The following is a 25756-nucleotide window of genomic DNA, read 5'->3' on the forward strand; positions in this document are numbered from 1 at the left end:
CTCCCACTGAAACCAATGCAAAAGACTCCAAGGAAAAGCAGGGCTAGTATCCTCTCAATTACCCCTTTAAAAAAAAAATATATTTTTTTAAATAGTTGAGGCTGGGCAAAATAGTTACAATAAAAGCCAAATTGATCACAGAGTTCTAATCATCTTTTCTTGTTCCCTAATTTTACTGATTCTTTGTAGACTCCCTAGCTCTTATTTCTCTAGAGCATGAGAATGAGGGCTGTGATCCAAACAGACTATTATTTATTACAATCTGTAGTGGGAGTGATGGCAGCTGTTGATGGTAGTTTTTCATTAACAGTTAAGTAAAGCCAATAAATGTTGTAATGCACTGTGCAATGGCAGATGGCAAGCTACAGAGATTCTACCCCAGCCAGTGCTCCATGTTCATCTCCACTTTGAAATACCATCTAAATAGAAAAGAGTTTTTAAAAGGACCACCTGTTCAGCTACCTTATTCCCATGTAACTTTTACATGTCTGAAAATGTAATGGAAGCGCAAACAGCTAGGATAAAACAGACTGCTTACCAACAAAAGAGGGAAAATCATTCACTTCCATTCACAATTTGGCTCTTACCGGCAGTGCAGTTACCAGCCTGTATTATACTTGTTTCTTTGCAGAACGGAGTGGATGCCTAGGCCTGGCATAAAGCACCAGCCCATGCTGAAGCTTGAACTTTGTTACAGATTTCCTTTCTGAAATCAGTAGTGTTAGGATAGAAATACTCTTTCCTCACTTTGTTTTTTATGTCCCACTTGGCTTTTCTCTTGCAAACTTGCTCATGTTCCTCATCAGTTAGCTTCGTGCTTGGATTATATTGTAGGCCAACAGGATGACCTCACACAGAAAAGCCTGGCTGTTTGAAACAGAATAATCTGAAGGAGAAAAGCAATATTTGGCTCTTGAATTTCAGTGATATTAGCATCTATTAAATCCTTTCTTCTTCTGTGAGAATCATAGGCCTATGATTACTAGCAGAAAGTTCTTGCTGGTGTCAGCAACTGTACTATTTTGGATACTGTCATGGTGACCATGGGACAGAATCTAGAGAGGTGTTGTTAATTGGTCTCACAGGCATTGTGTTGTATATCTAATGATGATAATGCACTTCCAACATTGTGATTTGTGTATTGAAGACAAAGAATATATAATGGATTGAACCAGGATGCTAAACTAAATAGTTCCCAAATCTGCTAGTGGTCCCTGCTGTATTCTGAGTCAGCAGCTAGTCAGAATAGCAGTACACATATAGGCCCTTCCTGTCAGTATATAGTTAGGTTATTTTGTGCCTAGAGCATCATTGCAGTTTCTGTACATTATTGCTGTTATATAGTGTGAATGATACTGCGCCATATTTCCAAGTGAATGCACAAACATCATGAGTCATAGCCATGCTCTGAAAAAATGGACAGAAACTCATTTTTGGTTTGTATGTACTGCAATGCCTCAAAAATTAAAGCAAAACAATGAAAAACATGAAGTCAAAGTCTGGTAAATTGATATGCTGATGCCCATATGAAAAAGTAAGTTAGTGTTGAAAAGTAAATAAAATTATTGTAGTTTAATCCTAGTGCTCCAAGATAGCTGCTTCACCAGCAGTGGCTAGGAGTAGCAGGTGTAGTTCTCACATCCCGGTTGCTTCATTGCTGCTGCTTGGTGGGATCATGCCAATTATAGAAAAATCACTATAAACAGCAGTCCAACCAAAAGGCATTGCATTGACTCTCTACAATACAACAGACACTTCTCAGCAGGCTTACTAGTGCAAAAGGTGCAGTTAGATGTAAAATGTTGTAACTGGCATTCTGCCTTGAGGACTAAAATAGAAATTTTCTGGTCTCCCTCAGTCTCTTGCTGCAGGAGAAATGGAGAACAGCTGCTTGTAATGAGGGCAGTGAACAAGCTGGGAATATAAGGACCACTACATCAATCCCTGCTCCTTCTCCTTCATGCAGCTGCTGGAAAGGGGTATTTGTACATGCTCTGCTCTCTCTTAGTTCTTTGCAAATACTAATTGATGTAAATTTGCCTTGAGGGAGGAAAGTATCTCTGTTTATTTTCTACTTCATGGAAAATGAAGGTGCTGAAGTGATGAGGCCACCTTTCTGTGTGCCTCCACACCTTGGTTCAGCGCAGGATGACCAAAGACTGCTAATGCAGAGACCCAAAGAGCTTGCTGTGGGCAGGGGAGCCGATGTGGAGCTGCAGCACCCTGAGAATCGCCAGTTCGATTTGGCCTACGTGGTGTCAAGAAAGCTGATGTGCAAGCTGAAAGGAGTACGCACGTGTCCCCTTTTCTTTCCAAATGTAGTCGACCGAATGTCTTTGTCTCTCCTATCGCCCATCTTCTGATGGTTGGAGGATAACGCTAGCTGTCTAGGAGCAGCTCAGCTGCAAGCAAGTGCTAAGGCAAAGTGTGCAGTGGCTTGAGTGTTACTACAGACAAATTCAGTGTCCTTCCACTTGGGATATGCAGTTCTCCCAAGAAGATGGATTTACAGCAATGGCTTCTGTGGTCATTAAATATGAATTGTGGCACTTTGTATACCTAAGAAATCATGATTTTTCCATGGCTGTTAGGAAAAAAATCAGTAGCAAAACCTTCAGTGATGACATCTTTAAGACTAAATAGTGAAAACAAATCATCATTTTTCTCATTAGGTGAACCTGTGAAAGACATTGTAGATTCAGGTTGGCCCCACACAATCTACAGAGAATATATTGATCCAGTTGTGACTCTCTTTTAGATATAGATCTTAAATGCCTGAGAAAAACGTGGAGAGACAGAACCTTATTTTCACACAATACTGTGGTCTGTTACAAAGTGGAGGGGCACCACTGTCATGGAAACTTTATTTTTGTCCCTGGTTGATGAAATTCTTTTTATCACCAGCAATCTTGATATACTTCTATTCACAAAAAGAACATATATTTTATTTCTTTATTGTTTTCTCTTAGGAAATTCAATGAGAAAACAGAAGAGAATTTTCCATGAAAAATGAAAATTTTTACTTCTTAGCAGGCTGCAGCAACACTGAGTACAAAATGATGCCTGCCTTTGTGCATAATTATAAACAAAATATCTGCAGTCTCAAATCAAATGGGACATCACACAAGTGCTAAAAGCATCTCTTTGGGAGCTACCTACACTGCATGCACAAGTGATTAAATTGAAACATCTGCAGGTCTGTGATTGCAGCCCAGGGATTCTATGGACATGGCTCTGATCCATAGCACTCACACCCACCTGGAGTTCAGCTCCTCTGGGAGGAGGTTCCCATCTTTGATTCAGATCTCAAGTTCTTGCTCTTTTTTTTCTAAAGTTAAGAAAAAAATTACAGTCCTATCAATTTCCAATACAATTACATGTTCGCTTCATATCCAAAAAACTCATTATGTTTAACATCTGTTGAATGGACCCTAAGAAAGGATTACCTTCTTTCTAGCCAGCATTGCTTCCTTCTCCTTCTCATGTAGCTCATATTCTCTTCCTCCCTTGGAACGTCTCTATTGAATCTGAGAATTAGCACCAAATGCACGCAGCAACTTTAACAGCTCTCTCCAGCCAGCTGCCCAGCGTTCAGCCATACGCCAGAGGAACAGCACATACCTGACCACACACATGAAGTCAAGATATGCCATGGTTTCTGCTAACATAGTGATCCATTTACAGCCTAACAACGTGTGGTAAGAGATTTGCTGATTTAAGTCCATTGACAGAGCTCTTGAGTTTAAAACTGCCCCTGCGCAATTCCTCTTCTACGGCTTTTGATTTGGCTTAGGAGTGATGCGGGGGGAGAGCAGGGGTTGCATTGTTTTTTTGTTTTCTCAGCTGGGGAGATCCAGTGTGTCATTTCCTTCTGCACATCTTAAGTCTCCAATCAGGGGCAATTATGATAGCACATTATGTAAATATTAAAGACAATTGTGGAGCCTTAATTAAAGCCAACTTTGTTTCTTTCCCCCCACTCGCTCCCTCACTCCTCTCGATTTAGGCAAGAACACAATAAACTTAATCAGCTGCCCCAAATTATGCATGCATTAGCCTGTGAGATTCAGCAAGGCCAGGATTCTCAAGGACAAAGAAATATACTGAGCTCTAGCATCTCACTTTGTTTTCTCCAGCCATCTTTTGTGGTGTGTCATGGGAAAAATTCTAATGAGGCTCTCCATGTTGCTGAAGAGATTGCTGTCAGAGGCAAGGCAGTCTCTGCTCTTTATTTTCAAGATATGAGTGCTCTGTTATCCTGCCCTTCTGAGAGGAAGGAAAGTTGTCTTGCTAAAAAATGAGCATTAAGATAGACTGGAATGGTGTTGACTACTGTCAGTCTGTAACAGTGTTGCTTTTCTGGAATTAATTTTCTTCCCTGCTCACAAAACTTTAAGCTTTTTGGCATTGCAGTGCACTGAAAAATATGTGTTAGTCTGCATCTGTAAAATAGTTTCTCTATGTCTACTTTCACTGTAGATGGATTTGATTGTGCTTGTCACAGATTTTTTTTTTTTTTTTAATCAGCTATAAAGCTGAGGGTGTGACAAAATCTTATGCTTTCAGGGAAATTTCTGGCACAGAGGCAATTCAAAAGAATTTGCTAACCCCCTCCCTGTAAATCTCAGAGCTAGAAAAACCGTTCAAATTTACAGGACTTCAGGAAGGAGATACACACTGTCCTTCTGACTTATCTTTAGGAGGGGAGGCTGCAGGCTCAGTGGTATCTTCTTCTTTTTTTTTTTTTTTCCATATTCTCTCTCTGCTGTTGGTTTCCAGACAAAATGATTTTCATCTCCCGGTCTGGGTTCTCTTGCTGTAACCCGGGCAGCTCTGCCTGATGCAACCCGGCTACAAAGTAACGTGCCAGAAACCATTTGAAACAGCAGCATGTTTCAGATTAGCCTGGCTTTGTGTTTCTAGACAAATGAATTGTTTCCTGCTTTGGGTGGAAAGCTGCGTGCGAGCTGCGAATCCGCAGCACCCGTGGGAAGGCGGGTCGGGCAGGAGGAGGAATTAGGAGGGGACACGGGAGAGGGGCCCACAGCCGCGCTTGCGGCCGTAACGCTCTGGGGCAGCGGCTCGGCTGCCAGAGCCGCCAGGAGACGCAGGCTGGCTCTGCAGGGGCTGCGCGCATGTCGCGGAGCTGAGCCATCGTCTCGAGCGTGTGCTGCGCCATAATGGCAGGAAGCTGTTTTGGCCAAATGGCTGTGGGTGCTCGTGTTTGCCCGTTAATTGAATAATAACTCACTGCTGTTTGGATGAGGGGAAAAAAGGCCCTTAAAATGCAGCCTTCTGGAAACATTTGTGCCTATTTATGACAGCACAGCAGTCTCAATTTAAAGGAGACAAAACAGGACTGATTTCTCCTGGTATCTGACCAGCTTGCTCACCAGCCACCACACACAGTTTAACGGTGCACAGGCTCCATGCGTGCCCTGTGTTGGAAAGCACTGAGCGGAAATGAGGCTATACTCTGAAGGCCAGTGTAATCTAATTATTGAACCAGCATCCATGTTTAATTTCTCCGGATCAAAGACAGATATTTTTGTATCTGCATAGAAGCGGTTTGCCATGATAGGAATGAAATCTCTACAGTTTAACACCTTTCCTGATACATTATATGCCATTAAGAAAAAAATACCTTCTGTTTAGTTTGACCTTTATATACTGGTATGAGAAAACCATTTTTCCAGCACAGCGTTCTGCCCACGGATGTGGAAGGCGGGAACACTGCTCCTTGGAGGTCTGAGGAACCAGCCAAGGGCAGGACTTTACAGCAGACCTCGTTGAGGTGGGATGATGGCTCTGGAACAGCTCAAGGGGGAATGGAAAATAAAACTTTCTTTGAAATCTGTGTAAATCAGCTTGTGTCAGCACAGATGAATTCAGAGAGGTTCCTCAGGCAAAGCTGAGACTTTGTTATCCTATTACTGTTGTATAGTACTATTGTACTTAGGTTTTGTTTTCTCTGCCAAAAGGTGTTAATTTTACTGTAGATTAACTCACAACAGTTTTCTAAGGTCAGCTAGGTGTGCTTACCCGTTAATTTGGGACACAATGCTTACTTTATTTACCTACCTAATAGTAAAATCTACAGGCGCCTTGGCCCTAGAAGGGATTTTAAAGCAACATAGATGTGGCTTCCTAATTACTTCCTACTTCCTATATGTTATTTTTTCAGTGAAGACAGTCTTAATTTTTTACTGCCTTATCCAAGCAAGGACAGGAATATACTAATTACTGAGATCTAATAGATTTATTATTTTAACAGTAGTGTAATGAATTTTACCCATGTTGTGTTTAAGTCCCAGTTTTTGAATCCATAAAGACTCTGTTTATTTGTACACATATTCACCTTCCTTTGCTGAGATTGCTATAATATACCAAGGTATATTACCTTTGTCAGCAGAAAATGTTGGCAAATGAGAACAAGTGGAGAAGTGAATATGCAATCAGAAAAAGATCGTTAAACTATTAAAATTAGTGAGACTAAGCTGATTTTAAACATATGGTCAGTAGGGTGTTTTACATTCATTTACCTGATAAGGGATGTGTTTCCTCTCAAGCCTAGATCAAATAAAAGTACAATAGCTACTAAGTCTTTTGACCATCTCATCGCCAGGTTTTAAGGATCTGCCATTCAGCATTTACATGTAATCTTCTGTTTCAGAAGAAAGATACCCTTTGGTCTGGCTGGCTATCTTATTTTCATGGAGTAATCTTTAGAATTCAGTTGCAAAGAAGAGAGAGAAACTGTTTCTCTATAATAAAGTTGTGAATGTTCTGCCTTTTAGATTTGGCAGTGCCAGCGTGCCGTGCCTGTTGTGCAATGGATTAAACTGCTACTTGTTTGGGGGTTTAATTCTCCGCTCTCACTTGCAGGACTAATGCAATGAAACCCAGAGGATCTGACATTGTTGTGATAAGCCACCCTTGTTGTGAAAGTCTCCCTTGAAGGAACTGAAATGCATTTCCTGAACCTCTGGACAAAAGTTACCACAATAGCTTTAGTGCAGTTTTGTTAAAGTGGTTAATTAAAATAATGCAAGGGAGAATTGTCCAGTGTAGTGTTGCACAGCTGGAGAGTAGACGTCCTCTACATGCTCCCAGATAGTTGGTGAGTAGGTCTTCAATATCCCAGGTGAAGCTAATAGGAAGCAGCTGCCTCATAAGATAAATACAGTAGTGCTGCAGGTATAAAGGAAGACTAGTGGTCTGAGCACATAAGGGTTGAAGAGAAGGGAAAAAAAAAGGTCTGTTATGTGATATGAAAAGAAAAGGGAGAACAAACTATTTTGTGATCATTGCATCCCCAAAACCAGTTCAGATGAAGGAGGAAGATAATTTAGAAAAAAAGCAAAGTAAATGCCAGTTCTGCCACATGATATGTTAAGAAGTGTCACTAAATAGCTAAGAATGAAGCTAAATAGCTAACAATGAAGCTAACCAGTTACAAGTCCAATAAGATGTACGTACATGTTACCTTTGATAAATGGCTTATTAAGCAAGATAACAATCATAAAATGTTGTAACTTTCAGAAAAGCCCCCCTGTGTGGAAAGAATAGGCCCACAAAAGGAATGTAAAGGACATGTAACAATATTATTACTGGCATTGCAAAGCTTAGGCTAGCTGGTGAGGGAAAGAAGAGAGAAAAGAGAAAGGAAAAGTGTTTGAGGCATTCAGGTAGTTCTTGTTAGGTCCTAACATTGAGCCATTATGAAACTAGGGTAAGATGCCCATTTTTAAATCAAAGGACTTCACCGTGCTGCAACACACTGGTGAGAATACTGTGAAAAGTTAGTGGCACTCCTAGGGAGAAGAAAAAGCATCTTGCTTTTGCATTTTCATAAACAAAGGAGGCAGGAAACAATATCAGTATAGGCATATCTAAGTCCTAGAGCAGTATTTTGCAAAGGAAGGAAAGGAAGGAAGGGGAGGAAGGAAGGGACAAATCAGAAAGAAGGAGAAGAAAAGGATTCTGTCTTGGAGAGGAAAGAAATCTGTGTTGGAGGTTGCATCAGATCCTGGGGTCTCTGTCTTTGAGACAGTAGAAGATATGTGCTGGCCAGGAGCCAGGTAAGAGAACTTGCAAGAAAGGCATATTTCTATTAAACTCATAGTTGGGTTTTGCCAAAACTTCATAAAACCCCAGCTGTCTCTGCTGAACATACTGGTTATGGAGAATCAGGAAATTCTAACAGCTCTGCTTCCCTCACCCTCTACCCCCCTGGTTGTAATGAGGTTTTAAACCAAAATCTCTTCCTAAATTGTCTGATGCTACATCTTAATTCTTCCCCTCTTGGGGCTACTAATACAACTCCATCATCTTCACTCCAGCTTGATAAAATTGCTACCAGCCATGTAAAACTACAGCCTGAACAACTCCCTTTTCAGTCAGTAAGAAAATGGAGCTCCAGATGCAGTCTGCATTTAAATTAAAGATTTTGCAGTCCTTTCAGACTGTGCCTCTATAGGGACCAAGCAATCTGATGCAGAGTTTTTAGCTTCTTGCTAGTTTTAGGTTGCTCTGTCTCTGAGGTATAAAGGCAAATCATAATGGTCTCTCAGATGCAGGTAGAGCAAATGTAACCCTTGCATGTTTTGAATCAGTTTTCTTGAGTTCCTCTTAGGGTTATATGTTGTGAGAAGAGAGTTTTAGCTCTTCAGCTTCCTCTTTAGGCTGTAAATTCCCTCTTTTTCTCAGTACATTCCTTCATTTGGCAGTGATGTAAGACCTAGGATTAAAGTCAGAGTCCTCTGCACCACATCTCCTGGGCAACAGGCCTGTCCTGCTTCTGTTTGATTTCTATTCATTGGATGCAAAACTACAAAGATGGGACTGTGATCCATTTGCAGTTGGACCAACAAGAACCAAGGACCAGTAGCTTTCAGCCTCAGAAGAGTATCCCTGGATGACAGTAAGTGAATAACAAGATTTCAAGGGGAAAGTAACCAATTTGAGCACTCAGTCTTGCAAATATAAGCCATCTTTGTAAAGAAAAGTTTTGAAATATACTTGTAAAAGGAACAAAGAGCTGAGCACTGAGATTAACTGTCCTGACACTTTGATATCACCCCTGTTTGGGAACTACAACTACGGACTTTGTAGGCCTCAAAGAGTGGCTTTCTATATCCAGAGACTTTCATTGCTGGCTAAGCTTCTTATGCTTCTGGTTCACAGATACAATATGTCTATGCTGTGTGGATTAGCTGAATGTGTGGCTCATCAATATTTGCATAGGAAAGCTTTATAAATAACCCATCAGATTTGCACACACATTTTTGCTAAGCTTAGAGTTATGACATCCACCACAAGCCCCAAGAGCTCTCCTTTGGAAACAGCTGATGGAGGCAGGTTTGTACCCTGCTTGGAAGGAAAAAAAACAACAACCTTTTTCTGTGTTGTCTGTAAAATCTGCCTTTGGAATTACTTTGTTGTATCACTGCTATGCTTCATTGTTTTCAGTGATGTCATCTGGCTGTTTGGACTAAATAAAAATGTGCTAGTCAATGAATAGAATCCCTGGATTTTAAAGTTGTCAGTACAAATGAGAAAATTAGCTTTCACTATCACAGAATATCCCAAACTAATGCATGAGTTGCTTATCATTGTACAGAATAATTAACATGTTGAATTTATGCTGTGATTTTACATAAGTTGATAAGGATCTTTTCTTTTCCAAATTATTTGCAGATCATTGTGATCTTTTAATACAACTGTCTTTTCTCTTAATGGGAATTGTTAATCCAAACCTGTAATGCTTCCTTTGGTAGAAGGGATGCAAAGGGCTGCACCGCTGTAAATCTGGAGCCCTAGATCTGAAGGCAGTGGCATCATGCTACCTGTTACAGAGACTTGCTTCTTGGAGTCTTCTCAGTGATGCTGAATTAAAACTTTCTCTGTGTATTTGCGTGTGTGGTTTAACATCTTTATTGTCTTTCTGTCCCTGGGTTGAAACCCACGTGCTAATTCTTGATGACTGCAGTAGCACCTCCTGCTGTGTGCAAAGCTGATCAACCTTGTGTGCCCTTCCTGTTGATTTCTATTTACGGCCTCCGAAGGAATTCACAAACTTACTGTTAGGTTAGAAGAAATGAGGGGGGGAAGAAGGGCAGAACTCTCTAAAAGTAACTCTCTCTAAGGGAGACGGGCCTCCCCAGACTCTCTCTCCGTTGACGGGGTGGGGGGGTTATTTCTGAATAACCCTCTCAAAGCCTAACTTTAGGCACTCAGAAGCAAGCCCTGAGGGAGGATCTCCAAAGGACCATGTGTCTAGTGGGATTGCAATAACTTGACAAATGCTTGTCTCAACTCATTGAACCTTTACATTGACTGCGTTATTGGTGGCTTTTTGGAAGCACCACAGAAAGAAGGATTTTTATACAGGGATTAAAACTCTGCAGACACTTATAGGGAATTCCTCTCAGGGAAAAACTTGGAGAGGAAAGAGACATGTTATGTCAGTATTTTGGTGTCCTCATGTTGCATCTCTGACAGAGCCAGGGCATATCACACACGTGTCATATGAAGCCCAGGCAGCCTCACACCCTGCCATGGGAAAGGAGCCTGTGGTCTGAGAAGACCATGGAATTGAGTCTCCTGGCAGCAAAGATCTTCAGGAAGGGGTGAACTTCACCGTGATTTGTCTAAATGCAATCTTTGATGAAGTGAGAGTAATGATAACTTTGACATTTTAAGGAATTCTTATGGCTCCTGGCAGCATTTCTGCTGAGAACAGAACCACTTTTAAGAGCAGATGTTGTAAAGAACAAACAATGTTATCTTGTTCAGTGCTGTGTGGTGTAAAGAGGACTTATCCCTTCTGAGGAAAGGATCATACACAGTCAGTGCACACTGCTGGAAATAATAGTCGGTATCACAGTCAAAACTGAACTTTCAGCTGAAGTAGCTTTGATTACTGCCGATTGCTATGATGTTAAATGTGGCTTGTCCTAGATCAGTAGTAGCCAACCCTTCAGAGCCTGAGAGGCAATAAAATAAAATATATATAATCAGAGAATCACAGGTTTTAAAAACTACTAGATTTAGCCTTTGGCAGATACTTTTAACATAAAAGCTAATATAGATATACATGCATTAAATATACGCCCCAAAACATGCCCTGGCATTGTGCGGGAGAGTGCTAGTTGGCAAGAGCCAAAACTGTGCCAAAACCACAGCAGTGGGATGTGCAGGAGTGTCTTGCCTGGCTCCTCCTCTATCCCTTCAGCCAAGCATGCTTGAGGCACAGCCAGGTGACTTTTGGTTTGGTCTGGCCACAGATCCCTCTTGCCTGTGGCAGGGGTGTTGTGCAGCCCCTTGATGCCTTTGCTCGTGGGTCCCCAGTCCCAGCATGAGTCCATTCCCTCCTCACCAGGTTGCCAGGTCTCTGCACAGCACAGCAACAAGTAGTTCCTGTTTTTCTTCCTTACCCTTACAGAGCCCATATGTGCCTTTTGAGAGACACAGAAGCTCCCTGGTGCTTCAGGCACTCACTCCCTTTGCAAGGTTTCCGCATGGGCCATGCTCAAAGGTGCTGTGTGCCAGCAGCATGCAGAAGGACGGGGGGCTGCTGCCTGGGGCAGCCCAGTCATCCCAGCACGGACTGATGGGCTGGATGGGCAAAAGCAGATAAGGACCTTTGAATTACTAAAGAGCTGCTGGCAGCTCAGGAGACATATTTTAGCCAGGCACTGTTTTAGTCTTGTTCACATCTACTATTTGAATGCCACATGATGTTAAGCAGGGTGTGGAGGGCCGAGAAGCAGCCAGTGCTCTGCCTGCAGTGGGATTTCTCTCTCCGTGTTTCTCTAACCTGACCATTGCTTCCAGTCAAATTACTTTATTCATGTTTTGTAGAAACTGTCTAGATCTGCCCATAAGGTCTAAGGAACAGTTCAGGGGGTTTCTAAAAAGATTGATTAGGCACAATTCACTTCAGGCTTCAGCACACTTAGCTGTAAAATCCAATAGTGGCCCTTATGGGGGGACAAGACCTGTTGACAGGCATGTCTAGGCAGTATTGCAGTGGAAGCTGTCATAGGGCCTTCTGTAGCAAAGGCATCTAGGAGGGTGAAGGATGAGTTTAGCAACTAGTGGAAAACAAATTGATTTTATAGAAGCTGTAAGTCCAGCTTCATGGCTTAGTGCCACTGAGGAAGATGTGATTTACAGGGGCTGTTTGAGCAGGTACAAGAGTAGGTTCTCTGCCAGTTTGAATCCGTATCTCTCTAATGGGTAGGGGAGAAAAGGCACTTCTGCTTTCGATCAAGTTAATGAACTCTCGTACTGTGCTGACTGAAGCAGACAAGGGGATACAGAGATAGACTTGTGTCTGTCTTTTCTGTGTGCTGTACAAATATTGCAGCATGTTGCATAAGAAACATGTGCAGCTCTGAGACTAATATACAGGATTCGTCTTTTCTTTTCAAAGGACTGTTAATAGTAAATCAAATATCAATTTAGCTTAAATGGATGTGGGCGCCAGCTCTCCCTTTATAGCAGAGCATATGCATGTCATAAGTCAGCTTGATTATTGCAATGGTAGCATTGCAGCTTGCATTTTCAAGGTGGAAATCCTGTAGTACCTTGATTATTGCTGAACTATTTGGAGTTCACAGAAGACTTGAAATCAGTGGGGAAAAAAAAAACCTTTCTGTTATCAGCTGAGACTTGATTGTTTGATAACAAAGGCAAACCTGGCAAAGAGCCAGGGCAGTGAGAAATTCCATTTAAAGAACTTAGGCCTGACCATGTTTTTTTTTTCCTTTTCCAAGAAACAGAAAAACAAGTCCTTGTCAGACTACATCAATGTGTCTTGCTCTGGGCTGATGAGAAGACTGCTCTGGCTGGAAAACCTTGGCTAAATTACAGAACAAAGTTCTATGTGTGCTCCTGCTGGGCTTCCCCTGGCTTGCTGCCATCTGTTCCCTCTGTGCTCAACCACTGCTCCATGCAGCCCTTGAAAATACCACCAATATCTATGGTGCCTTCAAGCTGAATGGATGAAAGCCTGTTAGCAAACTGGTGGGAGAAAAATGACAAACAGGGGACAAAGTAAGTTCTTTAGATGAGATCTTGTATTACATGTTGACAACACTGTCATAGGAAGTTGATTGCCAAGAATGGTCATGGTTTTGGATCACTCCTCCTTTTTGTACTAAATGAAGATGTAATGTTGCAAGGTCTTCAGCTTCACTGAAGAATGCCCTCTTCTTCCCTGAACCTCCAAGACACTCACTGATGCCCAGCAATTGAAGTAAATTGTTTAGTTACCTATAAAACTAGGCCCCTTCATTTGGGTCAAAGAGTCCAGTAGTGACAGCGGTCCATTTTTAAGACACTTATTTCTGTTGTGCTTGAATATTTATCGGAGAGTTGTATTCAAGCAAATGAACCTTCAGCTTTTCCCTTTCTTTGTAAACAAGAGTTGTTATGGGGAAAAGAACATTGTCTTTGCTACATTTTACCTTTTCACACCTTTTTTTAATGATAAACTCTTGAAATGGCAGTGGCGGGAAACAAAGAGATGTGGTCTTATATCAGACAGGGCTGTTACCCTGCAAAGTTTGTAAACCTGTATTTCTCCATCCACAAACTGTATGTACTCCACTAAGGAGAAAATACGTAAGGGAAGAAAAAAAATCTACGCAGGACAGGGGGTGTGTGGGTGTGGGTGTGTGTGTGTTTGTATAGCTTCATGTAAGACAAGCTTAAAGAAACCTTCTGGATAAAACTTTCAAAAATATTTTGTTCCTGTTTCCAATACTGGAAGGCATATAGCAACCTCTTTCAACTTTCACTTAGACGGTGACATTTTCACCTCTAAAATTGGACTGGAGATGAGCTTTGCTAGTGGGTCCTAGCAGTTCTGTAGTGCTGGTGGGTCCAGACACTGCAACCTCAGATGTGAGAATCACAAGTTAAAATGTGTGCCTCTTACTGCTGCCAGAGGGTGCCTATTCCCTCTGCTACATAAGTAAGGGTTCTGCACTTTTCTGCACTTTAGGCTAAGAAGACATCAATTAGTGGGGATTATTCTTCCTTTCTTGGGCAGCTATCAAATTGGACAAAGCCACAAATACCTGCCTATGTCCCATTCCACTTTGCTGAGTGAAGCTGTGCATACACAGCAATCAGTGTGCTAGTGGTCGAGACAAGATATGTCCATTTAACACTATCATTAACAACCAGAATGCACTTGTCTTTGGTCATGCTAAGTATGCCATGGCACTTAAGTAGGGCTAGAAACTATAGAAGGAAGACCACCAAGAATGATGCTGCTAGAGCTGAGTAAGCAGCTGGAGGGAGAGAATGGGCAAAGTGGAAGAAGGGGGTTGTTCAGTTGCTGCACAGGAAAATGGAAGGGAAAACAATTTTGAATGGAATAAAACACTGAATGTAATTTTGGGGGATATTTTGGTCACAGTATTATTATCTCTAAATTCACATCAGCATCACCAGGGATACTATTAGCTGTTGAGGCTCATGGAGGCATCAAAGGGAGAAGGAGACAACAATGGAAAACATGTCTCACAAAACACTTTTGATAGAGAAAAAGAAAAGGAGGAAAGACTATGGGTAAATATAGAAGAGAGCAGAGGAGGAAGAGAAACCACATGCAGCAGGGAAGGGAACATGGTGGACTTTTTAAAAGATCTGAGAGTATAGTTCAGAGTGATGAGGAGAGTAGGGCAGGAGACAGCATCAGAATGCTTTATAGTTCTGGTCTGAGCCGTGTTTACTCTTGTATCACGTAAAGAATATTTGTGTTAGAGTCCTTTGCAAAGGCTGTGCGTTCTTCATTTCCACTTACTATGTGGCCTTGAAGAGACAAATATAAAGAGTTTCCCTGCCTTGCAGAGCTGGCTGTTCATCCCTTTCTGCACCATCCATTCCCTCTGCCCGCAGAGCTGTTTGCATGGCTGTGCAGCGATCTGCCTGGAGGGCTGATCCACCCAAAGACTGACCTGAGGAGAAAAAGTTTCCAGCCAGATCAGTTTCCCAATCTCTCAGAGGCAGAGCTGGCTTGTGATGGCTTAGAGCACTCATTGTGTATGCGATATCATCATTACACACCACTATACACCCCGCAGGGCATGGAAACCTGGTGGTGAGGATGTGTCTGCTACTGGGGTGGTAAATGCAGCAGAAGTGGCAGACAGACAGCTGGACGTGGCATTATCTTAAACTTTCTCATCAAAATTTGCCAGAGGATGTTTTAAGTAGCTTTAATATATAGTATATAGTGTAAGATGCCACCACAGAAGCATGAAGTAGATGTCAAAAACAGAAGAAATGGTGACAAGTGGAAAAATGCTAGCAGGGACTCATGTTTACATGAGTTCTTGAGTGACTTTTTCATTGTTCAGGATCTGCTCTGTAATGCTGTCTTCTTACTCTCTGCACTGGATATAGTGTTGCTTTTATTTGGTATTATAAATGATATATTTTTATTCTACGGTTCAAGCAGAATGCAGTCTTTTTCCCTTGAAAAGTGTGTTTTTCTTCTTGCTAGATGGATTATTATTTTGGTTCCATTCAGCTAATGTTATATACTTCACGGGGTTTTGCTCTCTTTTAAAATTTGTGGGACTGAGATTGGTTTGTTATTCATGTATAATATAAGCTGACAGGAGCTGTATTACAGGAGTGTGTTTATACGGAATAATTCATAGTTTTTTTCTTCTAGGCAAAGAGATGCAGTTTGAAAGTATGTCTGTTTCCAAGGATGGCTGTCTTTGTTCAGACTCCCTAACAAGACTGAACCGTTAGGGAATTTTAGGCTCCAGAGGGCACTGACAGTTGCTCTGGTCATTTTCAGGCTCCAGGTGTATAGTAGAAGAGTTCCTTTTTTTCCAGCTGAATATATTAAGAATAATACGTTGTTAGAGGGGAGCCACATTCTAGAGCTAGGAAAATATTGCTTAGAGGAATGAACACAGGAAGGAGATGCTGGCTTTAAACCTTAGCTCTGTGGCCTGGTGACAGTCTCATATTCTTCCTTGCTCTGAAACCAAGGATAAAAATATCTATATTCTCAGAAGGGATTGGAGGAATCAAATACTTTATAAAACTTCTTCACATTGAGTGTAGGCAAAAAAACTACAAAAGCAAACCAAGAACCAAAGAAAAAAAAATTCTTAGTTAGAAAAATGGTCAGACTCAGTGACCAAAACTAGATACTAAAACATGTTAAATGATGATGTTCATTTTAGCAAAAGAAGAAAAAGCTTTTTAAAAACAAAGTCAAAGTACTTCTTTTCCACATTTTCAAAATGTTTCTACTTTCCAATTTGAAATGGTGTTTTGTTCTGAAATTTACTGAATTTTTCTAGGAGGTAAAATGGATTACTTCATTTTTTGTCTAACCGATCATCTGAAAAATACAGCTTTATTCAGTTGTATTTGAAATTATGAAACTCAGATAGGCCTTCTCTAAGGGCTGTGTACTCAGAATCCTTCTACCCTTCCACAGAGGTATTCTTACATTAGTAGAAAAATGAACAGTTTAAGTACAGGAAAAAGATTTCCAGTGGTAAGAATTAACATTATCTGTACTGGGGGAATGCTGGAACTTGCTGGTATGTTCTGTACAAAGGCATAATTTATTGAAATTAAGTATGGATTTCCCATATCAGTGTTGTGTGTGTGCATTTATTCACAGTCTAATTTGCAACTCCCCTAGTGTCCTGATAATTATTTTATTCTATTCAGTTAGCTCATCTCCTCATTGCTGCCAAGTGAAAATCAAAAGGTGACTGAACTTTTGCTTGAAAAAAAAGGAGATGAGAAGTTTTTCATCTAGGCTTTGTAGTTGTTCGTTCCCTCCTGAACTGTCACTTCAGAAGCTCATAGCTATTGCTGAAAAGGACATTTGTGGAATGTTTTTAAAATGTTCTTATTGGATTTACTTCAGTTTTGTTTTAAATGATGTCTCCATATATTTCTCTCAGATAGGCTGGCACTTGTGCAAGGCACTTGAAATTGAAATACCCATGTGCATTTGGGTGGACTCTCTGTAAGCTTCCATCAGGAAGGAGAACCTAGGTCCTCTGCTCTTTCAAAGGCTAAAGCAAACCAGAAAACTCTTCTTTTTTGTAAAAAAGGTGTTGATTCCATACCTCCTTGACAGGATTTGGGGCTGGGGTGGGGGAAAAGATAAAGTCATTTAGTGTGTGCACATAACCTTGCATACCCCCAGCTAGTGAATCCTGCAAAGCATTGTGAATGCTTGGAAACACTCCTCAGTGGAGCATGAGAGATAGGAGGAAAGAAGCAGGTGGAAGAGGGGGCTCCTTAGACTGGGACAAAGAAATTTGACTACCGAATGGACCTTACTGCTGCTGTGGATTGCCTTCCTGTGAGTGTGCTGGAAATGTGGCACCTAGGCTTGTAGTCAGCGGGACTGCTGCTCGTCTTGGTTTCTGTATTTTGGAGGTGTTTGCATAGAAGGAAAGAAGCCCTTACAAAAAGCTGGCTGAAGGACACTGGGCAAGGAGAGCTAGCAGATGAACCACTGAAAAGGAGGTTGTAATCATGACATGAGATGCTAGCTGAAAGTAAGGCCTAAGTGTCAGCTGTATCATGCTGCTTACCCCAGCCACTGTTGGTTGTTTGTACAGTTAACTTTTACTGTGGGTCCAAAAGATGACAGAAAGACAACTGCATATGGTGAAGCATCTCCGCTAGGAATGAGGATTAAATGAAGGTTCAGTGCACTACATTAGCAATCAACACCATGGCACTTAATTGGGAGCAAAATATGGGTGGAACAGGCAAGGGCTGGGCTGATTATCATTTCTGGCGCTAAGGTAGTTAATTGCATTGCTGATACTCTGCAGATTGCTGACAGAGCAGGAGTGGCTTGCTGCTGGACTCTGCCCTTGTTAATGCCAGAGGGAAAAGTCTAGTTCCCACCTCTTTAAAAGCCTTGCTGAGTGAAGGAGATCACTAGTAAATGACTGGGAAAATATGCAGAAGAGACTTGTAGGTGCATATGGGAGGAGAGTCTTCAAGAATGGTACTGATAGTGCTGGCAGTTAAACATGCTATTCAAGAGTGGGGGTGAAAGGGGAGGAAGGAAATCATTGCTATGCAGGGGAAATGACCTTAATATGCACATGTACTGCTGTGGGCCGGAGCTGTAACACTACATTCAACATGTTGCGGTAGAATTGAGGCAATTCCTATTTTATTGGGTTTTACCCTTGCATGCAGTGGTGAGATGGCTAGCTACAGGGGCTGCCAAGCGTGAGCTAAGGGTGGTGCATGCCAAAGCTATGGATTAGGTAGGACATTTCTAGTGCTGCTATTAAGAATGTGGTACCGTACTCCTTCATCAGGACAACTCAGTCCACTCTCTCAAAATCAGCCATCAGGTATTTGAAAGGCAGTGAAGCCTCTGATGAGCAAAGTGTGAGCTAAAGAGAGTTTCTTACACCATTTGTCAATCACCCAGAGAATCAGAAGGGAGCTTTGCCTTCCCTGCTGCTCAGCCATGGATTTGGCATCATTTTTTTCAGCTAACACTGCCTGTTTGTGTTACCATGCCAAGTAAATGAAATATGAACACTTCCTGCACAGTAGAGGGAGTAACTAAAGTTCCTATTGCAGAAAGTGTGATGATCAGTTAAATTATGCAGTCATTGAAACTGGGACTTGAGCCTGTTAGCTCCTGAGACCCATTGGTTTCCACCAGTTGGACCAAAGCAGAAATCCTAGTGTTCACTGGTAGTCTGACCCAGATCCTCTCCACAACTAGTTGCCAGAGAATAATGGGACTTGATTTCAACAAGTTATGGTGGGAAAATTAGGTGTTTCTGTCTTTCTGCCAGGGCTGAACAGCAGCTATCATGGTGAAATGAGCACACCTTACGTGCAAGTTTCAGATGGAGCAAGAAGTACCACTCAGCTATTTGCAATCACACACACGAAACACAAGGTAGAGCTAAATGCTCTGAGGAAGGGAACAGTCCATGGGAGTCTGAACCACCAATGCCAAGATAAAAGGGGAAGTGATTGACTCAAACTCCTGGGAAATATGGAGGGATTTGGGCTTGGACCAAAGCCAAGTGCCAAGCTACTTTGGACTTTGGACTGTTTGGATGCCAACTTGGATCTGAGCTAAGCAGCTCAAGCCTTGTCCTAACAGAGAGATCTATTTTATACATGGCATAAAATCATGTTCACCTGGTTTAGTGTCTGAGAAAATAGTTCTCCTTCAAAGTGTATTTTTATGGAGTTAGTTTTATGGGCTTGATGTTTATGGAAATAGTGTTATAAGATATACATACAGAAATACCCTGTAGGGTATTAAAGTTTTGTTCTATGGGCACTTTAACGATGTCAAAGATTAGATTTGTTTCAAACTCTGCTGAACACAGAAGTGAAACCTGTTTACTGTCAAGAAAAGGGTAAATTATTTTGGCACAAGGGCCTTACAGAGCTCACCTGAGACAAGAAGTAAGTGACAGGTGATAGCCCCACGAGTAAAAATAATATATTCTCCCTCTCTGTCCTTAAAAAGCAGAATTACCTGCTTTAAACACACACACACACTTAGAAACAATATGTCTTTTGCTAGCAAGATAAGAATCGATTCAAGTTGTCAGATGACAAGGTGATCGTTTTGCATTCCTTTTCTGTTTCTGATCATATTTTGTGTTTAAAGCAAAAGTCCTCTGTTCTCCTCTGTCTGAAATCAACTCTTTGAAAAGCAGAAATTAAGAAGGCTGGGCAGCATTATTGATCCAGCTAATCATGTGCTAATCTGATAGAGCACAACAAGATTGTATTTTTGTAAGGAAAATAAAAAAGCCAGGGAAGGGCTAATATCCACCCTGGACAATGTCCTGATGAAGCATATGGTCAGGCATGAAGTAATATTTTTTTTTCTTTTAATTTGACCACATGAGGATAATAAGGCATGGAAGGCACCAGTATTACATGTTGTGTAAGCAGTTGAACCTGAACAGGATCAAAGCATCACTATGTCCATACAGTAGGTCCTGAGTCCCCTTTATTCAGCACCTTGAAATACCGGTTATGGCAGTACAAAATGAGTATAAAATATGAATGAATCAAAAGCGTAGTGGTTTGGGTATTTTTCACCAGCTCAGAGGATGCCTCTGTACAATGGAAGACACTGCAGAATAAGGTCTGGAGATATTAAGTAACTTGTCACACAGCTGTCACTAATAAATTGGGAACAGAATTTGCAATGATTAGACTTCATGTTTTAGCCACTGAAACTTCCCTTAGCAACTTCCCATGTTGAGAAAGGAGCAGTGAGCACAGAGAGTGAGAGAGCTTGTTTCCAGAGCAAGGAGCTGTGTGTGTAACTAATGGTGGGGTCTGGAGAGGCTACAGGGAATCTATCTTTCTAGCTACGCTGAAATGCAGAGGCAATAAAAAGAGGCTTTTTAGTTTGGCAGGGGCCAGAAAGGTAATGATAGGGTCAAACTTAAATGGTCTCTGTAAGAATTTGAGATGGTTCAGATTCAGGGAGCTTGCTTAGGCCCTTGGTAAAGGGAGCACTTTAAATCAGAAAGTTTGAATCCTAATGCCCAGGTTTTGAATAATTTGTGAGTTTAATTCCCTTTGATCACTCACACCCTTCCTCTTTAGACTGATTGCCTGCGTATGCATGTTGAAACAGAGCACCTATTTGGTTGTGATGATTTTCCTCTCCAACAGCCATTTATTGACTAATCTTGAATTACAGACTTGGACAACAGCTGACTGTGAGGGTATAGGAGTAAATACTGCATTGCACAATGAGGTGAAAAGTAACTGGAATGAAAATCTCACTCTGAAGCTTTTCTGAATGGTGCTTAAGAACATGGGTTTGCTTCTGTACAGTGCAGTTGGTGTTTGACATGCTACTCAGGCATTTGAAAGGTCAGCATGGGCTTCTAGTTAATGTACAGGTGCTACATTTTCCTTTTCTTGACCTTGCCTGGGTTTCAAAACTGGCTTAATCCCTCCCTCAAGAGGCCTGTGTGGCAGCATAATAACTTAATTTATGCCCACCCACAACTGACTACAGAGGAAGTACACATGAAAACTTTCTATTGCTTTTATTGGGGAATAACAGAAGAGATTATTTTAGAGAAGAGATGGAGACAATGAGAAAAAGACATGCATATATACATAAATATTCTTTTCATATTGGCTTTGGTGTATTCTCCTGGTAATTAGTGCAATAGCCAAGTGTATTTGGGTATGTATGGCTGATGGGGGAAAATGGAGGCTTCATAAAGGCTTTGTAAATACGCTTCACTGCACAGAAGAAAAAGGTTTGTCTCACATTTTTGAAGCCTGGTAGCTGGCATTTGAAATGCATCTTGTGTGTGTTTTGCAGCAGTTACAGCCAGAAAGAGCAAAGTTTTCTTGAGAAGTCTTCTATAGCCAAAGTCAGAACCCAAAACTTTTAGCTATTTCCTTTGCTTCTCTTCAGTCCAGCCTACAAAACCTTCCCAAAGGAAGTTTTCTGAAAACACATTTTTTCCTTTGAAACACTTTGTCAGAATGAAATCTTCCAGCTAGCTCTAAAAGTCAGGACAGTGTTTACCACTACCCTGCATTGTTCACCTAATGGCCTGGAATGATATTCTAAAATGCTGGGCACTTCCTATTTTTCAAGCAAAGTGTATTAGATGCAGCTCATTATATTTCCTGACTGTGCCAGTATCTTTGTTTTTCTTTTTTATTAAGAGCAGCTTTAAAAAAGTACTTATTTACAAAAAAAGTTTTTCTGTCAGGATCTCTCTCTGGCATCATCAATTTGAAAAGCAACTGTAGCCTAAAAAACAGTCATTTGCAATGACACTGGGACTTACAAAGAATTTAAAAATGTTTCTTTTTTGGAGATTACTACATCAAAAAAATGCTGAAGCAAAGAGCCACTCGCCTTTTAAAGTTTCACAACAAATGTGTCCTTGACAAATGCATTAAGGGTAACTACAAAAAAAGGAGTTACCTTGACATAGCAAGAACTAGGCTGCTAAAAACAAGAGCCACAGGCAATGCACTGCAGGCATCTATGAGCGGGAGGGGGGAAGGGGTGGAGGACCAGCCACTTTGCTGGGGCCAGTTCTTCTTGCAGCTCCCCATGGAGTTCAGACCTTAAAGGAAGTGGGATGGCACCTGGGGAGATGTTACCACAATAACAGTTTGTGCCAAAGCCTGGTCACTATTGCACAGCCAGGGCAACCTTTCGTAACAGGAACTGTGCTGGGGCAAATGGGGCTGCCAGGACCAGAGAGCCACTACAAGGTTTCACATGTGAATATGAGGTTTCATGAAGCTATGTCTGTTCTGGAATTATTTTCCTAAAGAGAGATTGTGTTTGGGAAGATGTATTTCATGCAATGTGATTTGAGTGACCATCCCACACATGATGGGGAGAAAGGTGGAGAGCGGAGGTGTAGAAGGGAGGAGGGACAAGCTGTGTCCCAGGCCCCTCCCTCAGATGAGCCCTGGGAGGTGGCATCTCAGGTTATTCTTCTCCGCGGGGTCAAGAGCAGAACTTGTCCTCCATACAGCTTTACCAGGCGAACCATCTAGATTACTCTTTTCCACCTCCACGTATTCTGATTTATTTTGTGATTTACCAGGGAACAGATGAAAGTCACAGACAGTAAAAAGTGTATCTGAGATTTCACAGTCCAACCTTCTTTGCTTCCCCTTTCTCAAGTGTTGTGTATTCGCATTTTATTTTAGTGTAAGGTTTACAGAGATGGCTCAAGACTGCAATCGGTTAGCAGAGCACAGCATGAAAATGATCCCAAAGGGCTTCCAAAGGCCAACGTTGCATCCAGGAAAGTGCCAAAAAAACTCTTGGAATGATGGCCACGAGCAGCTGCAGTGGATTTCTGCAGCCCTCACAACAGATTTGTCTGTGGCCTCGATGTTTCTCTGTAGTTGAAGAGAAGCTGAAAAAGAAGTAACTATTACTCTAACCTTGCATATGGCTCAAAGGTCATGGAATCCTAATTTTATGTAAGAGTGGCTGATTTAATTGAGATAGTAATTGGAAGAGACTGTGATGCAGTGGAGCAGAAATTAACCCACAGAATGTATAATTCATCTCGTTTCCAAAGGTTTTTATTGCTGCTCCCTTAGGTCCTGAGCACTCCCCAGTCTGTGTTTGGGATAAGAAATACCTGATTTCTCTTGTCGCTCATCAAATTAGAGTAGCACAGCCAGTACTCAGTGGATAGACAGTCCCCAGAAAACTCACACTGTGTGTGGTCCCTGTTTCATTTTGGCAAAAAATTAGAATATTCTCAGACAAAAATACATAAGGCTAACTTAATCCCAGCTTCATATCCTCCTGTTTTCCTAAGGTAGAATTTTTCCACCTTGTTATGTAGTTGGAAATAGCAAAGGCTTTATAAAGAACATTCACATTGCCCATCCATACGAGTCCCATACTAGCTATGAGATAATTATATATTACTCCCAGAATGAGGGGGTAACTACTGTTTTTCCTCCCAAGCTATGTTACATGACTGCTTTCTCCAGTGGTGCCTTTCCAAGACTGCCTTCCCAGGACTGCCACCTTTTTCTGTTGTACCTGTTATCAGCATGAAAGCTGTGCTACTGTGCAGTGCGTGAGTCTCTCCTTGCCTTTGCCTTGCTGGTACATGAGCAAAATGGCAGGCCTGTGTAAGAGGGGAAGGGCGAGCTGAGAGCTCCCCTCCCTTCAGTCCTCACTGTGATCATTCATCTCATCATCCTTGTCTTCAGCCAATTTTTTTTTAAATAACAGTTTAAAAGAGGCTTTAACCAAACCCGATCATGTATCCACCCTCCTCTCCTCTGTTTCCTTCATGCAGGACTGAGCTCACTGCGCAAATGCTTCCCTCCTTAGTGTGGAAGACGGCCAACGGCTGAGGCACTGGAGCAGGTGATCTGTGTTCCCACAGTGCCATAGCCCTTTTCTGTATGTCCTTGGTGGTTCGTTGAATCTTTCTGTATCTGCTCTCCACCTAAAAAAGCCGCAGTAATAATCCTTGCCTCTCAGTTAGGATAAAATCCCCTGAATGTTGCAGGCCACTTAGACATGAACTCTGCTTATACGAGTCTAGTTGTAAGCAGCAAAGTAGCTAAAACCCGTAATACTACAGGACATCACGTCCTGGGGGAGCAGCTGAGGGATGCAAAATACAACACCAAAATGCAGTGAATGCAAAAGTCCAGCAGCCTACAGCAAAGTAACAAACTGGCCTTGGACCTTCCTATTTCAGCCATCCCTCTCTAGCAGCAGAGCTCTTGCATGCGATCAGCCCATCCTAAGTTATCTCATAATTGTTTTCTTCCTGGAATCACTCTCTTGCTGTTTTTTTCTCAGCTCTTCATCCAGCTGTGTTGATCAGCAAATTAGATGTTCAGTGAAGCTACCCACCATTCATTTGACTTCATGCTCCTGTATGCAGTGCTCTCTCTTGTAAAAACCACTAACTGGTCCAAGCTGACATTTGAGACAGCCAGTAAACATGTTCTCACTCGTGTTTTTGCACTGACTAATGAATACACATATTGAGATATATGCTTTTTATCACATCAGGGTTTACACCACTGCCTCTGGGATAGATTTTATAGAGACATTAAGATTTTTACAGCATTTGAAAAGCCTCAGATACTGAAAGGTAGATTTATATACCCTCTAATTTTGCAAGTGTGATGTGCAGTCAGTGGTCAGTAGAGTTCAAAATAACCTCTTTAAATGATTTTGCCCTTTTAACTGCAGAAATATTAGTTAAGTCCTGAAGGGTGGAGAAATAAAATACACAACATGGTAAGAACATTTAAAATAGAAAAATTATTGGTATTTTATAGTTGGCTGCTCATGCATATAAACTTAATTCTGGTGTTCTTTCAAAAGAGATCTGTGGATATAATCAAAGCTTATAGGTCTTAATTTTAACTGATTTCCTATCTACTATGTTATACAGTGTTATTTTAATAGTGATCACAGATAGTTGACTGTTAATTTAAATTGCTATTGTAATTTCATCATTTGCAGTTATTCCTAGCTTTCTCAAACACATTCTTTCATCAATCTCTAAATAATGGTGATTCCTTGAGCTTGACATATTTGCCATATAGAGAGTACAGACTCCAAGATGGATTACCACTTAAGCTACAGCCACCTAAATTACATGAAAATATAATTAACAACTAGCTTTAATGCCCTTTGTGCTGTCAGGGCAATGAAAAGTTAGCCTTTCTGGAATGAAACCAGGCAAATTCTGCTCACAGATGAAGTACTTGGGAGGTAAATTTGTGAAACCGATAACAAAATTTAGTTCAAGACTTCAGTAATCATTGACTAATCTGGAAGAAGTGTAACAGGCTATTGATGTTTGAAGGCCTGGTCTACCTTTTGTACTGGTTTAATGTGTTGCCTTTAATGGATTTATTCCTGATTTATTCTGCTGTAACCAAGAGGAAAGCCTATTTCCAAGGCAGGAGGGAAGTTTGTCATGACAAATAATGAGTGAGTTTTTCAAAATTCTCTAAGCAATTAATTAACACACAACTTCAAAAAAATGTTCTCCACACTGTATTTTCTAGGACTTCCTCCAACATTATGTTAAAGGTCTCAAATTCAGAGCCTTTATTTCTTCCCGTGAGCAGCTGTTCTGCCATCTTACAGATCATACTCTCAGCAAGATCACCTGGCTTTTTCCTTTAAAAAGTTCCTTCTGCTAATTTCACCTCGTTTGGTGGCACTGGGGAA

The sequence above is a fragment of the Apteryx mantelli genome, chromosome 3 (genome assembly GCF_036417845.1).
Source record: "Apteryx mantelli isolate bAptMan1 chromosome 3, bAptMan1.hap1, whole genome shotgun sequence".
NCBI lineage: Eukaryota > Metazoa > Chordata > Aves > Apterygiformes > Apterygidae > Apteryx > Apteryx mantelli.